The 13,036-nt window shown below is 46.6% G+C and overlaps 1 pseudogene; it reads right to left on the bottom strand.

Annotated features, from left to right (window-relative positions):
• Positions 1-12,613: 12,613 nt before the first annotated feature.
• LOC134896400 (5S ribosomal RNA) lies at positions 12,614-12,732 on the bottom strand (annotated as a pseudogene).
• Positions 12,733-13,036: the final 304 nt, after the last annotated feature.

Here is a 13,036-nt window from a genome sequence, read left to right as displayed (position 1 = left end):
CAGCTCAGGCCGTTTCGTTCCTGGTTTGATGTCACAAACACGCCCTGCGTTCGGCCAGCCACTCCCCCGTTTCTCCAGACACTCCCGCGTTTTTTCCTGGCACGCCTGCGTTTTTCCACACACTCCCTGAAAACGGTCAGTTTCCGCCCAGAAACACCCACTTCCTGTCAATCACACTCCGATCACTTCAACGATGAAAAATCTTCGTTCGGCCGTGAGTAAATCTACTAAGTTTTGTGCTAAAATACTTACCGCATGCGCACTGCGAACCATGCGCATGCGCATTTTTGCCTTAATCGCTCCGTTGCGAAAAATCGGCAACGAGCGAACAACTCGGAATGACCCCCAAAGTCCTGTAATTTTGAGTATGAACAAGTAATGCGTGTGGATAAGAGACGCAGATCTTGTGCAGAGCGGAGAGGTCGGGTAGGGAGATATTTTGAGATGAGTGAAGAGATGTATGTTGGTGTAGTTTGGTTAATAGCCTTATAAGTAAGTAAAAGTATTTTAGATATAATACGGTAGAATACCGGTAACCAATTGAGGGACTGACAGAGCGGATCTGCAGACGAACGTCTAGCGAGGAAGATTAGCTTCGCAACTGCATTCAAAATGGATTGTAGTGGTGAGAGCCTATGTTTGGAAAGACCAGTCAGGAGACTATTACAATAGTCAATGCGGGAGATAATGAGAGCATGGATTAGAGTTTTTGCTGTGTCTTGTGTAAGATATGGTTGTATTTTGGATATGTTTCTTAGATGTATGTAACATGATCTTGAGACAGATTGAATGTGGGGAACCAAGGACAGTTCAGAATCAAGAATGAAACCTAGGCAGCGAGCTTGTGGGGTAGGGATGATTGCTGTGTTATCAACAGTGATAGCGATATCAGGTTGGTAACTACTATTGGCCGGTGGAAATATAATAAATTCTGTCTTGGAAACATTAATTTTGTGGTGACGAGATGTCATCCAAGATGAAATGGCAGAAAGGCATTCAGTGACACGGTCCAATACATATGGTGACGAATCTGGGGAGGATAGGCAGATCTGAGTATCATCTGCATACAGATGGTACTGAAATCCGAAAGATTTGATTAGTTTGCCAAGAGATGTGGTATAGATAGAGAAAAGTAGAGGACGTAAGACTGAGAGAGGTAGCGAAGAGGAGGTGAAATCAGAGAAACGAACACTGAAGGAGCGATTAGATAGGTAGGATGAGAACCAAGAAAGGGCTGTGCCCTGAAGACCTAGGGATTGTAGTGTTTGTGTGAGAAGAGAGGGGTCAACAGTGTCTAAAGCAGCAGAGAGATCAAGGAGAATAAGTAGTGAGTAATGGCCTTTAGATTTAGCAGTGACTAAATCATTCACTACCTTAGTCAGTGCTTTCTCTGTGGAGTGTTGGGCACGAAATCCTGACTGAAGTGGGTCCAGTAGGCTGTGTGAGTTAATAAAGTGTGTGAGGCGAGTGTAGGCAAGTCTCTCAAGTAGCTTGTAGGCAAAGGAGCTGAGAAATGGGACGGTAGGTTGAGAGAGAGTTAGGGTCACAGTTTTTGTTTTTTTCAGAATGTGAGTAATCACTGCATGCTTGTACAGAGAAGGAAAGATACCAGTAGACAGAGAGATATTACAGATTTTAGTTAAGGTTGGGAAGAGCACAGCAGACAGAGCTTTTCTAATTTGTAAGGATAGAGAGTCAAGGGGAGAGGTAGTCAAGTAGGCAGATGAGAAGAGTGCAGATACATAGGGGTATATTCAATTGAAGTCGAAAGCTGCCGTCTGTCGAAAAGATGGCAGTTTTTGACTTTTTTAGGTCGAAAAAGGGGTTCCGACCTATTCAAAATAACCCCAAATTATTCAACAAGTCGAGGAATTCGACTTGTTGAAAAGCACATTGATTGGCGGAATAGCTGCCGATCCGCGTGCTTCTGTTGAAAATGGTTGAAAACTTTTCGACCATCTCAATCCGACTTTAAAAACAGTCAGATTGAGATGAGGGAGCCGAGAGGAGGAGAGGGGGGAGACCAGCGGGGAGAAGGGGAGAGCCGCGGGCAGACGGGGGAGACAGCGCTACAGCAGCGGCTATAGCAGCGTAGTCGGAGGATGCGTCACAGCTGCCGCTCACAGCAGCGTCCACCCGGCTGCAGCAAGCGAGACCAGCTAGAGCCGGTTGGACGCTGCCATGAGCAGTGGCTGTGACACATCCTGCGACTACGCTGCTGTAGCGCTGCTCTTCCCCGTCTGCCCGCGGCTCAGCAGGGCACTGGCTGTGGAAGAGCATACCATTTAATTTTGGATCTTATCAATCTTGTCCTTGAAATAGGAAGCAAGATCTTGAGCACTGATAGTGGCTGGTGGTTTGGGTGAGGGAGGGACAAGAAGTGATTTAAATGTATTAAAAAGTCGCTTGGGGTTAGAGGCTTGAGCAGAGATGAGATATTGGAAATATGTTTTTTTGGCAGTGTCCAGAGCATTACGATAAGAGTGGTACATGGTCTTATATGTGAGAAAGTCACCTGAGCTACAAGATTTACGCCACTGGCATTCTACTTTACGTGAGAGTTTTTGTAGGTGTCTTGTGTATTTAGTGTGCTACGGTTGACATCTAAGTTTACGTGGAGTGTGATGGGTAGCTGGAGCCACTTCATTGAGTGCTGTTTCGAGAGTTTGGTTGAGGTGTGATACAGCAGTCTCAGGAGAGGGGAATGTAGAAATTGGTGAGAGTAGTGGTTGCAGTGAGGTAGATAGTTGTTGAAAATTAATAGCGCTATTTCTGTGGGTTAGAGGCAGCTTGGTAGACTTCAGGGACATTGAGTTTGAAGTAATGGAGGAGAGCATGCAGGTGATAAGGTTGTGATCTGAGAGAGGGAAAGGTGTGTTAGTGAGTTCAGAAACAGAGCATAGTCTGGTGCAGTGTTTTTTAACGACTGTGCCGTGGCACACTAGTGTGCCCTGAGCAGTCTCAAGGTGTGCCGCCATAGAAGCACAGCCAGGCCCGTCAATGTTTTGCCACTACTGAGGCCCTGGAACAATCAGTACTGGTGGGTTTAGTGGTTGCAGAGCCAGTTCTAATTTTGGGCCCGGGCAGTGTTGGGCTCTTCTGGCTTTCTCAGATGTGGCTCAGGTGTTACCTATGGAGAAGCTGTGACATGACATCCTAGGACACGCAACTGCACCATGCATCACCATTATATTTGAATCAAGGCAGTGGCCCTCCTGATGAGTAGGGGAGTCAGTCCATTGGGAGAGGCCAAGAGAGGAGGTTAGAGAGAGTAGTTTGGAGGCATGGGGAGATTGTGGACTGTCAATAGATACTGAAATTGCCCATGATGATGGTGGAGATGTCAGAGGATAAACAGTGAGGGAGCCAAGCAGAAAATCTTCCTGAAACTTTTTGGGTTGGCCAGGTGGGCGATAGATAGCTGCAACACGCAGAGAGAAAGGGGTGAAAGTCCTAATAGAATGTATTTCAAATGATGTAAATGCGAGTGAGGGAACAGGTGGTAAAACGGTGTGTGTGTGTGTGTGTGTAAGATTTGATTTGGACCAGAGGAGTCACTAGGGTTGGTGTCACCCGGTGTGGTAACTGATGGTGTCACCCCCCCATGGACCATACCGCGCGTGCTCACAAAGTAAGATGCAATCGCATCCAACTTATGTGAACGCCTCTGCCTGATTTGACAGGCAGGGGAGTTCAGGGGGTGGCGATACGACGTTATGGGGTTATCGAATCCGCATTGCGGGGGAATGGCATCATAAATGGAGATGGGTTCGGGCCAGCCGTGTGACGTCACATGCAGACGCTGCGATTGGAAACATGGCGGCGTGTTACCCTAAATCAGCGATGCAAACACAATTGTATTCTTGACAAGTATATCACTGGCCGCCAATAGCATGTTGGGAGGCTTTGCCCTGTGCTGGGCGTCCCCAAGAATGCAAGAGATCCTGTAGCAGTTGCAGTTTTGTTATTTTGGCAAAACTGCAACTGAAGCTTAATAAGGCACCTAGGCCAATATACAATTACACGCGGAGAAATATCGGGAGCGAGAAACTCTGATGCTTCTTTGATATATCTTTTGGGGGGGGGCTATCCAAATAGGTGACCTGGAGTACAAAAAGTAAATTTTCTCCCAAAAACACACAGGTTCAGTGAAACCTGCGTGTTTTCAACAGCCCTGTTTTCGGACAATAACTGGGCTGTTTTCCGGGATTTTGCTTTGCCTGCCTGAGGGCCGTGCTTAGGTGTAGTGTACCACACCATATACCCCTTATACACATTATGCACCACAATAGTAGTTCCCCTATACTATCTAGTACTGGTGCTCCTTACACTTTATGTCACATGGCATGAGCCAAAATTCACATGGAATGAGACACAATTCACATTATGCCATACAGCAGGGATGGGGAACCTTTAGCCCTCCAGCTGTTGCTGAACTACACATACCAGCATGCCTTTAGCATTTGCAATTTGGCCATGCTAAAACTGTTTCAGGGTATGCTGGGATGTGTAGTTCAACAACAGCTGGAGGGCCAAAGGTTCCCCATTCCTGCCATACAGTATGAGACGAAATTAAAATTTTTACACACAGTATGAACCAAAATTCACACGGAATTAACCAAATTCACATTATGCCACACAGTATGAGCCGCAATTCATTGACAGGGAGAGTGACAGCAGGGACATAGGGACAGGGAGAATGACAGCAGGGACATAGGGACAGGGAGAGTGACATCAGAGACATAGGGACAGGGAGAGTGACAGCAGGGACATAGGGAGAGTGACATCAGAGACATAGGGACAGGGAGAGTGACAGCAGGGATATAGGGACAGGGAGAGTGACAGCAGGGACATAGGGACAGGGAGAGTGACAGCAGGGACATAGGGACAGGGAGAATGACAGCAGGGACATAGGGAGAGTGACATCAGAGACATAGGGACAGGGAGAGTGACATCAGAGACATAGGGACAGGGAGAGTGACAGCAGGGACAGGGAGAGGGACAGTGACAGGGAGAGTGAAAGCAGGGACATAGGGACAGGGAGAGGGACAGTGACAGGGAGAGTGACAGCAGGGACATAGGGACAGGGAGAGTAACAGCAGGGACATAGGGACAGGGAGAGTGACAGCAGGGACAAAGGGACAGGGAGAGTAACAGAGAGAGGGACAGCAAGGGCATACAGATGGGAGAGAGAAAGGCAGCAGTGTAAAATTACCTAATCAGCAGCGGTGGTGTGGAGGATGTGGTGATTGGCGGTGTGGAGGATGAGGAGGTTGTGGTCAGCAGTGGTGCAGAGTTGGCTGTGGTCGGCGGCGGATGAGGAGGCTGTGGCTGTCGGTGCGGAGGCTGTGGGCGGCGGTGCGGAGGAGGCTGTGCTGTGGGATGCAGCAGTGCGGAGCAGGAGGCAGTGGGCGTGGGTGCGAAGAAGACAGCGGGCGGCAGTGGTGGCCTTTGGCGCGTCTCTGGTCCGCCTATGACTGCCACTATATCAAATCTGCCAACATATTTTATTAACTTAGTCAAAAAAAATAACACTGGATTATACTGTAATAATAAACTGTAAATACTAACATAAGATCACAAACACACCTTCTGGCAACTGAATCAGCTCACAGCCAGCCAGGGAAGTAGAGACAATGAGGTCCGCACAGTCACTTCACTCACTGTAGTATAGCCAGGTCCTCCCTCTCTGGTAACACTGCACACTGCACAGCACTCGACTCGAGCTCCTCCCAGAATGGCCTGCGGTGCCGACGTATGCGATGATGTAATGGGGAGTGACGTACAGCACCCGGCATCTATAGAGATTGCGGCAGTACAGACCCCGTGCGTTGTACATAGGCAGGCCAGGCAGCTGTCTGATTTACTTTGAGCCAGTCTTTTGAAGTCGGCGAGGGTGCGGGGCCTTGATGCCGGGAGTGAATGTGGGTGCCACTGAGGACGTGGATGGGATGGGGGTGCGGGTGTGCAGCTCTTTTTGGTGCATACTTGCCTGCTTTTGAAAAATAGTTTCAGGGAGATTGTGTTAGCAGAATGCGCCGCGTGCCGTTGAGGAGGCATGTCATGTCTCACTCCACCTTTACATACAAACACACTGATGATATAGGTCCAGAGCAATAAAGCTGTCAAAAAACATTGTATAGCAGCCCATACGATTTCACATATAGGTATATCCGTCGTATTGTCTGTTAATATGTTGCAGAAAATATAAACTCCTAAGTATCAGAATATTTTAACTACATGAATACGCCAGAGGTGCCCTAATAATTGGCTGTTCATACAAATAAGTGTGCTGTATGATGAGATTCAGAGAGGATGCAAAATAAAAATTCTGTTACCCAGAAGGATAACAAGGGTCAATGGTGCCAAGGGCAAATAAAAACATTTGCCCCTTAAAAAGGTGTACTGTGTTGTGGCCCCTCTTGTATTTTCTGTATAACACCCCCATGCCTGAATTTTCTGTATAGTGACCACCTCTGTCCGCATATTCCCTGTAGTGACCCCCTTGTCCGCATTTTTCCTGTAGTGACCCCCTTTGTCTGCATATTCCCGTAGTGACCCCTTTTCTGCATAATCCCCGTAGTGACCTCTTGTCTGCATATTCCCCGTAGTGACCTCCCATGTGTAAATATTCCACATAGTGACCAATTGTCTACATATTCCCTGCAATGACCCCCCCCCCCCCTTGTCTGCACACAGTATGCCCTCTGACTCCCCCTTGTCTGCACACAGGCCCTCATTCCGAGTTGTTCGCTCTGTAATTTTCTTCGCATCGCAGCGATTTTCCGCTAATTGCGCATGCGCAATGTTCGCACTGCGACTGCGACAAGTAAATTTGCTAAGAAGTTTGGTATTTTACTCACGGCATTACGAGGTTTTTTCTTCGTTCTGGTGATCGTTGTGTGATTGACAGGAAGTGGGTGATTCTGGGCGGAAACTGGCCGTTTTATGGGAGTGTGTGAAAAAACGCTGCAGTTTCTGGGAAAAACGCGGGTGTGGCTGGAGAAACGGGGGAGTGTCTGGGCGAACGCTGGGTGTGTTTGTGACGTCAAACCAGGAACGAAACTGACTGAACTGATCGCAGTGGCAGAGTAAGTGTCGAGCTAGAAACTGCTTAGAAATTTCTATTCGCAATTTTGAGAATATTTTGTTCGCAATTTTGCTAAGCTAAGATTCACTCCCAGTAGGCGGCGGCTTAGCGTGTGCAATGCTGCTAAAAGCAGCTTGCGAGCGAACAACTCGGAATGAGGGCCACAGTATGCCCTGTAGTGACGGTTGGTTCTAAATCGGGAGTGGGAGAAGGGACCTTCTGACGTCACTAGGGGAGGAGACACTTCACCAGGGGGAGGAGCTATGGCTGAACAAGGTACCAGATAAGTACCCTCACGGGCTCGTCACGCTTCGGGCTCGGTGGCTCGCTCTGCTCTGCTCGCCACCTGATTACTGAAGGTAATAGTTGGTGGCGTGGATAGTTGAGGACCTATCCCGCTGGCCTAGCTCCTCCCCCTTGTGTCATGCCTCCTCCCCCTGACGTAAAAGGTCCCTTAGGCCACTTGAGTCTAGCATCAACCCTGTAGTGACACCCCTAGTGTGCACACAGTATGCCCTGTAGTGACCTCCTCTGTCCGCATATTCCCTAAAGTTACCCCCTTATCTGTGTGTTGCCTATAGTTTCCGCCCTTGCTTGCATTTTTCCTATAGTGACCCCCTCGTCATTATTATGTTTACAGAGAACCCCCAACAAACCCCCAACCCCCCCTTCCTTATGTTCCAGACTGGGCTCCTGATCCCCTATCCAGATCTTCCTGCTAGTGCTCCCAGCTCCCCCCAGTAGTTACTTACCATGGTAGAAGGGCCTCCTTCCTTCCCTCCGCACAGTCTTGGCTCCTCTCTGACAGGCAGCATGATGACTCACCAGCACTTCCTGCTGCTGCTGGGGCTCCTCTCTGACAGGCAGCATGATGACTCACCAGCAATTCCTGCTGCTGCCGGGGGGGGGGGGGGGGGGGGGATGAGTCATCGCTGTAGCTGGGGACGATTCTGTCTGCCTTCCTCCTGTCCTTGTGTGCCTCCCGCAGCCAGCAGCGTTAATACAAAGAGCGGCTGCGGCGGCCCTGAAGCCCAGGCCGCCAATATAGCGAGTGCACGGCAAGTCCTGGACGGCCACCGCAGGACCCGCCCCCGGCATCTCCGGACCTTTTTAGGACAGGGCAGAAACGCAGGAGGGCAAGCAAGGTTTGCGGGACAGTGGGAGGCCTGTTCTCGTGACACCCCATTGAAGGGTGACAGGTGGGTGCGGGCCGCACCCCCCGCACCCACCGCATGACGCCACTGATTTGGACAATATATTTTCATATTGATATTGATTTATACAGGTTGAGTATCCCTTATACAAAATGCTTGGGACCAGAGGTATTTTGGATATCGGATTTTTCCGTATTTTGGAATAATTGCATACCATAATGAGATATCATGGTGATGGGACCTAAATCTAAGCACAGAATGCATTTATGTTACATATACACCTTATACACACAGCCTGAAGGTCATTTTAGCCAATATTTTTTATAACTTTGTACATTAAACAAAGTGTGTGTACATTCACACAATTCATTTATGTTTCATATACACCTTATACACACAGCCTGAAGGTCATTTAATACAATATTTTTAATAACTTTGGGGGTAATTCCAAGTTGATCGCAGCAGGACATTTTTTAGCAATTGGGCAAAACCATGTGCACTGCAGGGGGGGGCAGATATAACATTTGCAGAGAGAGTTAGATTTGGGTGGGTTATTTTGTTTCTGTGCAGGGTAAATACTGGCTGCTTTATTTTTACACTGCAATTTAGATTGCAGATTGAACTCACCCCACCCAAATCTAATTCTCTCTGCACATGTTATATCTGCTTCCCCTGCAGTGCACATGGTTTTGCCCAATTGCTAACAAAGTTCCTGCTGCGATCAACTCAGAATTACCCCCTTTGTGTATTAAACAAAGTTTGTGTACATTGAGTCATCAAAAAACAAAGGTTTCATTATCTCACTCTCACTCAAAAAAGTCTGTATTTCGGAATATTCCGTATTTCGGAATATTTGGATATGGGATACTCAACCTGTATTGATGTTTTCTATTTGCAGCACAGTGAATTGGTTTGTCTTTGTGATGTTTTGAATCTGTATTGTCATATTGTATTTTGGGCCATGTGTATGTCCTTTCTCTTTTGACATTTATACTTTTTGGGGGTAATTCCAAGTTGATCGCAGCAGGAAATTTTTTAGCAGTTGGGCAAAACCATGGGGGTCATTCCGAGTTGTTCGCTCGCAAGCGGATTTTAGCAGATTTGCTCATGCTAAGCCGCCGCCTACTGGGAGTGAATCTTAGCATCTTAAAATTGCGAACGAAGTATTCGCAATATTGCGATTACACACCTCGTAGCAGTTTCTGAGTAGCTCCAGACTTACTCGGCATCTGCGATCAGGTCAGTGCTTGTCGTTCCTGGTTTGACGTCACAAACACACCCAGCGTTCACCCAGACACTCCCCCGTTTCTCCGGCCACTCCTGCGTTTTTTCCGGAAACGGTAGCGTTTTTTCCCATACGCCCATAAAACGGCCTGTTTCCGCCCAGTAACACCCATTTCCTGTCAATCACATTACGATCGCCAGAACGATGAAAAAGCCGTGAGTAAAATTCCTAACTGCATAGCAAATTTACTTGGCGTAGTCGCAGTGCGGACATTGCGCATGCGCATTAAGCGGAAAATCGCTGTGATGCGAAGATTTTTACCGAGCGAACAACTCGGAATGACCCCCCATGTGCACTGCAGGGGAGGCAGATACAGATAGAACAATGGTAGCTCCCTGCGCACCACCCCACAGTAAATACACTGCAATCAACTCTGTATAGTAATAAAAAATATTTTATTTAAATGTTTGTCTTAATTAGACCAATATATAGTACACTGTAATAAATGGCTCCTATATTATATATATCTATCAATTCTGATATGATGGATACTGCTGTTGTGGTTATATACAACCTAGTACCGGTACACGAACCAAAGAACATACAGACAACACATAAAGAAAAACAAAAACAGAACAAAAAAGGTAGTCACTCCATGGTGATTTGACAAGGTAGTTTGAAGCACCCTGTGGCGTCTTACTCTCATCTACCTATCTATTGAATGTTAATTCCCATGTATAAGAGTCACAGTCTTGTATAATCCAAAAGTGTCATATGACAAAAAAGTCTCTGCTTTAAAAGGTCCCAGGTGGGGTGTTCACCTCCCCTTAGTGCTTGTTTAAGCTTGTTGACTGAGTGCATTGATTCTACGACAGCGGCGCTGAATACGGAAGCGCACCGTCTGTCAGTCTGCCGGCAGACTGCAATCTCTTTCCGGAAAAGGACGCTTGTCACTACACGGAATCCAGGACAGTGATAGCAACCAACAGAGGAGGTAAGCAGATTGCCCCTGCTTCATTCGGATGAGTAAGGGTCTAACCCTTTGTATACTTACCAGTCAACAAGCTTATAAATAAAATATTTTTTATTACTATACAGAGTTGATTGCAGTGTATTTACTGTGGGGTGGTGCGCAGGGAGCTACCATTGTTCTATCTGTATCTCCCCATTAAGCTGACGTAGTGCAGCCGTGCCCCCAGCTGCACCTCCCCCGCAGGTGTCCATCACACAGAAAGCGCAGTATCAATTTTTTTCTTTTATCTAGGGGAGGCAGATATAACATGTGCAGAGAGAAATAGATTTGGGTGTGGTGAGTTCAATCTGCAATCTAATTTGCAGTGTAAAAATAAAGCAGCCAGTATTTACCCTGCACAGAAACAAAATAACCCACCCAAATCTAACTCTCTCTGCAAATGTTATATCTGCCCCCCCTGCAGTGCACATGGTTTTGCCCAACTGCTAAAAAATTTCCTGCTGCGATCAACTTAGAATTACCCCCTTTGCTATTATATCACAGTTGACATATCTAAACTGTATGTTTTGCTGTTGTGTTTCAATAAGATATGATTGCGCTAAAAAATAAAAGAAATGGCATAAACTCCGCACAGTATTCAAAAAGGAGCAGAAAAGATGGAGGAATCTAAGCGGTCCGGGGCAGGCACAGATGATATATACACACCAGCGTTATGGTATTACAGTCTGATGTCCTTCCTAATTGAGCCAGAACCAACAAGAAGTGTATTCTCCTCCCTTCCATGGCCAGATGCAGTGTAGAGTGAAACGGGTGAAGCTTCGCAGGCCACATCTGTAAGTATTTTTTAATTGTCACTTTAATTGTTACCCTTGGCCTCCAGTCCACACCAGTCAACCTCACACCATACTCCACTCAATGCCACTTTACGTTATTGCTTTGTACTGCCAGTGGACTGCGCCTACGACATTAAAATAGGCCAGGTACTCTTCCCTGACCTGGTTTGCATGAGCAGTCCCCTTGGAGAGGAGAGGAGGTGCTTGCAGGGAAGGCATAGGTGAATCCTCCTCTTCCTCTTCCGGTGCTGCTGCTGTGACCATTGGCCTATGCTGGCTTGATTTCCTGCGCAAAAAATTATGGAGGACACAGTACGCAGTCACCACCCGGTCTATATTGTCCACACTGAGGTTGATTGTGGTGAGGAAGATCCGGAAGCGGTGCGACAGTATCCCAAAAGCATTCTCCACAATACGCCGTTCCCTGGAAAGTCTATAGTTATAGATCTTTTTCTCCTTAGATAGCTTTCTTTGGGGATAGAGCTTAATGATGTGTTCGTGGAGTGCGAAGGCCTCATTCGCCACGAAAACAAAATTGAAGCCATGTCTCGTTTCTCTACTAGAAGGCAAGTTTATCTTGTTTGAGATAAGTCTCTCATAAAAGGCAGTATTCTTCAGGGAGCCACCGTTTGAGGCCCGGCCATTCTTACCAACATCAATGAAGATAAACTCGTAGTTGGCATTGACCACTGTCATCAGAACAATGCTGAAGTACCCCTTGTAATTGTAGTACATCGATCCGCTGTCGACAGGTGGGTTAATGCGAATATGTTTCCCATCGAAGGTTCCACCACAATTAGGGAAATTCCACCTGATTTCAAACTCCTGGCCGATGGCTTGCCAGTCTTCAACACTGAGAAGAAAAGGATTTACAGAAGACTCTTGTGTGGGTGCACTCTTGTTTATATTTGTTAGTATGAAAGTATTAAAACATAACTTTTATTAACTCATTACATCTAAGAAAAAAATAATCCACACTTATATAATCCACCACAATTCTTAAAATTAAGGAAATGTAAACATTTTTTAGAAAATTGGAAATGTTCTGGTTAGTCTATATTAGTAGACTTCAGGAGGGATGTAGACACTCTGGTTCTACATCCTATTCCTATCCCACCAGCACAAGCTCAGCTTGTATTAATAAGACCTCCAAGGGTCATTGAACCGAATTGATATCAAAAAATGTGGATCCTAATTAGTATTGACCAATTTAGGATCTATAATGAATAAAGGGAGACGGTATTTAGAAAAAATGACACAGATCAGAAGAATAAGCAAAAGAAATAATTCAGGGAGAATGTGGTGATCCTGCTGTTGGCTAAGAGTCGAGGAGGTCACGAATTACAACACTGGGTATTCTCTGGGGGTCACCCTCTCAGGTACTGACCCAGCCCACCACCGTTTTGCTTCCAAGATCGGACGAGATCGGGCTCTATCGGTGGGGTATGGTAGTAATTTCTTGGGCCTGCTATAATCGACTCACCAATGAGAGTGCACCTAAGGAAGATTTAGAAAGAGAAACAGAAAAAGGGGGCGGATCTGCTGTCTATGTTAGGCACAGGGTAAACCTGTGGATCATGGATGAGAGTCCGCAGATATATACAGAGGAGAAAATGAGAGGAAAAAACTAAATAGAGGTTGAGTCGAATATCAGCTTGGTATCAGAGCCAAAATATAATCAAAATTAGGAATGATTGGGCAAAAGTCCCATTGACTGAGGGTTGGTGCACAGGCCCAAAAGGGTACCTGTTATTGTACTTA

This window comes from Pseudophryne corroboree, chromosome 3, assembly GCF_028390025.1.
Source record: "Pseudophryne corroboree isolate aPseCor3 chromosome 3, aPseCor3.hap2, whole genome shotgun sequence".
Classification (NCBI taxonomy): domain Eukaryota; kingdom Metazoa; phylum Chordata; class Amphibia; order Anura; family Myobatrachidae; genus Pseudophryne; species Pseudophryne corroboree.
The sequence above is the reverse complement of the archived record's forward strand: the minus strand, read 5'-3'. Positions and strand labels throughout refer to the sequence as shown.